At 40.7% G+C, this 3,912-nt stretch overlaps 1 pseudogene; it reads left to right on the top strand.

Moving 5' to 3' along the window:
• Positions 1-1,294: 1,294 nt before the first annotated feature.
• LOC129490626 (bromodomain-containing protein 7-like) lies at positions 1,295-3,354 on the top strand (annotated as a pseudogene).
• Positions 3,355-3,912: the final 558 nt, after the last annotated feature.

Below are 3,912 nucleotides of genomic sequence, written 5' to 3'. Positions count from 1 at the left end.
AAACAAAAGAAGAGTAACTTAGTTGAATTTGAAATTTGCAAAGAATGGGCAGATTTATGTGTTGGGAGCATCAGTCAATGCAAGGTAAATGAGGCCATAAGGGGCTGGTAATTCCTCTGATGTCACACTTTTCTCTGAATGAATTTATTATATGATTCTAACAAATGGAAAAAGATATGTCATTGACAATGTCCTCAAGAAGATCCCTACAATAAATATGGCATCTGGTTTCATAGCTGTCATCTGCTGGTGCATCATAGAAGAGAGGCCAGTTTTGAAGTCTATAGAAAAGACATATAATTGCTCCAGGGATCTGTCAAACAACTCTGATGGAGAGATAAAATAGGGAAAAAGTAGGATAAGTCCTTCCACACTCTTAACAATGGCTGTTATGCTCCCAAAGACTTCTATTACCCCATTTCACTGGCTGGGGCCACTAATATACCACCAAGTCTTAGTCCTACCCTGGTTTCTGTGTCAGTCCCCACTAAGGCAAGGACTGCATCAATAATCTCAGTCCTGAGCCATCTTACCAGGCCCAGCCTCAACCACTCGCATGTTACTTCTCACATTCCCACGGCTGCCAGTCCTGGGAGCATGTGGCCAGTCCTCCAGCCATGCTTCTTCCCCTCAGATTGGCCCAGTCCATCAGCCTGGATCTCTGTGGGCTCCCAGCCCTAGGTTCAGCAGAGATCACTGGTTCAGGATCTAAATCTACGGCTTCCTCTGAACCCCAAGCAGGTAGATAAGATCTTTCTTCCCGTCAGATATCCTAGGTCACAATCCCTTGCCCCAGGGAATCCCTGGTCCTGAAAATGACCAAGATAATCCCCAGTGATGAACTCCTCCCTCTTCCTGGAAAGGCCAGTTGTAAACCATGCCTGATACACACCTGTGTGTGCCATGTTCTTTGCATAATTGATCTCACACACAGAACCAAACTTCCAGAGTCCTATTTGGGTGCTCTCCTCATGTCAAGAACTCACCAACTCTTGTCTTATTGCATCCTACCAATTCTGCAGGTTATATGAAGAATTTCTCAAAGACTGAAGAGAAGTGAGATCTATTACATATTCCACCTACTTCACATTTAGCGATAGCCGCTCACCACCTTTACCAAAAGGAAGAATCTCTAAATTCTTTGCTCTGCTTGTATAATGAATAAAATAGTCCAGCTATCATGTCATTTCAGATTCAGCCAAACAAATATCAATTGATATTCATTAAAATAAGGCCTCCCTGTTAGATGATTGTTGTTCTGTGTGGCTTCTTTATATTTAAAGCAATCTCCAGCATGCCTCACTGCCTGATGGTCTGGGGTCTCTCAGGCCCTGCTGCAGCCATCTGCTCGCCTGGCCCGGAAAGCAGTGTTGCAGGGCCAGGACCTGGCAAGGGGGTCGGGCACTGGGATCTAGATGAACATGGCAATAAGTCCGGGTCAGACAAGCACCCGTACCAGGAGTATGTAGAGAAGCCCTTGAAGCTGGTCCTCAAAGCAGGAGGGAACCAAGTCACCCAGCTCTCCAAAGGCTTGGGCTTTTTAAAAAATAAACTCGGGCTTATTTTAATGACTATCAACTGGCACCGAGGCAAGTTCTGGGGGAAGGAAAAGGGAGAAAACAGAGAGGAGTAAAGGAGGATGAAAGAAAGTGAGCCCGAGGCAGTGTGGAGAGGAGGCAGAAGAAGAGCTCCAGTGTCACTTCCCTGTGAGATTAGACCTGCCTGCCGAGAAGCCTCTCACAAGCTCTTCCGCCAAGCAAGAAGTAGAACAGACACCTCTTCAAGAAGCTTCGAGTCAACTGATGAGACAATTGCAGAGAAAAGACCCAAGTGCTTTCTTTTCATTTCCTGTGACTGATTTTATTGCTCCTGGCTGCTTCATGATCATTAAACACCCAATGGATTTTAACACCATGAAAGAAAAGATCAACAACAATGACTACCAGCACATAGAAGAACTAAAGGATAACTTCAAACTAATGTATACTAATGCCATGCTTTACAACAAACCAGAGGCCATTTATTATAAAGCTGCCAAAAAGTTACTGCACTCAGGGATGAACATTCTTAGCCAGCAAAGAATTCAGAGCCTGAATTCTGAAGCAGGGCATAGACTTTATGACAGGCTTGCAAAAAAAAAAAAAACAACAAAAAACAAAAAACAAACAAAAAAAACAAGAACAACAACAACAAAAAACTCGAAAGCAGAAAGAGAACAGACACTTCGCAGAGTGGGGTGGACAGAAGCTTCTGGCCAAGAAAGCTGGAGATGCTGAAGCACAAGCCTTCAAAAGTCCCAGCAAAGACAACAGAAAGACAAAGTTATGCTTGAAAACTGAGTTTAAAAGCAATAATTTAGAGAGAGAGCAGAATCAGGTTGACTGCATCGTTAAGGAATCTGAGGAAAGCTGACCAGGTGGCTTGTTAATAGTGCAAATTTGAAAGAAGAAAACCAGATGGAACAACGACCTTGGGACTTCCCCATCTTAAGTCAGGTGATTGCCCTGAGAGACTGGGCATGACAACTGGAAGACTTCTATCAGGAGTGAATACTTTGCAGGGGTTCAAAGAGGATAAATGAAACAAAGTAACTGTACTGTTATATTTGAACTATGAACCCTACAGTTCTTGTGCACCACATTATGACTCCACATTTGCAAATGTCAGCAAGAATGATTCTGATTTAACCTATTCAAACTATGGGGAAGGCTGATCTTCCAGGTGCTTTCAGCATCCCTAAGGTTTTGGCCACATGCCAAGATTATCCATATGTTATGTCATATAGTTTACTGAATGTTTTAACAAGAGGAGAACATTCCAGGACACTACAAGAGCTGGAAATGTCATCGCTTGAAGATGAAGGTCATACTAAGATACTTGTCACAGCAAATGAAATGGAGATTACAGAAATAGAGCCAGCAGTGCGTTTGGACTCCAATACTCAGCACAGGCTCATAGCACTGAAAGCAGTAACAAACTCTGGCACTCCAGTTGAAGTTTTGAACTCTGAAAAAGCTGACATGTTCAAAAGAAACTTGACAAGACCACCAAATTGTTCAAGGAGGTCCAGGAAACCCAGAATGAGCTTTTGAGCATCAGACTCCCTCCCAATATGATCTGTCTCTTGGGTCCCTCATATGGAGAAATGCATCTTTCTGAACAAGTGACCAATAATCTTAAAAAACGTGCACAGCATGTAACTCCACGTAATATTGTAAGTGTGTATGGAGTTCAAAAAGCAATAGGGTTTCCATTCCTTGCCTTATTGTAGAAAACAACTTTGTAGATTTAACAGAAGATTTTGAAAAACCTAAAAAGATTGATGTTGCTGAGTGTGGACTTGATGGGATTTGAAGCCAACTGGTATTTGATTATATATTGTATACATATTTTTTTCATTCTTAACTTGGAAATGCTTTTCAGAAGATATTAAATATTTGTAAATTGTGTTTTTAATTAAACTTTGGAATAATGAATTTTAATGTTACAGAGTTTTGACTTGTATTGGGTAATAAAGCTGGACCTGGGACTCAAAAAAAGTTGTGTTCACCCTCCCTCTCCTCTTTGTCCATGATTACAATATTCAGTAAGGAAAATAAATTTTAAAAATAGGAAAATAATTCAAGAGAAGTTGTTAAATTTGGATATTCAATTTCCAAATAAGAGGAGTTTCTAAAAGTGAAAAAACAGACAAAAGGATCAAAACCAATTTTCAGAGGAAACATTATTTTTGAAAAAAAAAAAAAAAAAAAAAACAATTACAGAGAGTACTATCAAAGTCCCACACAAAAATCAAGAGCAAAAAGCAGCACCATAACATAGTTTCATGAAAATTTAAAGCCGTAAGGGGAAAGATAATTCTGCAAGTTTCCAGGCAAAAAAAAGTAGGTTATTTTCATGGAGTAAAATTTC

This window comes from Symphalangus syndactylus, chromosome 9 (genome assembly GCF_028878055.3).
Source record: "Symphalangus syndactylus isolate Jambi chromosome 9, NHGRI_mSymSyn1-v2.1_pri, whole genome shotgun sequence".
Taxonomy (NCBI): Eukaryota; Metazoa; Chordata; class Mammalia; order Primates; family Hylobatidae; genus Symphalangus; species Symphalangus syndactylus.
The sequence above is the reverse complement of the archived record's forward strand: the minus strand, read 5'-3'. Positions and strand labels throughout refer to the sequence as shown.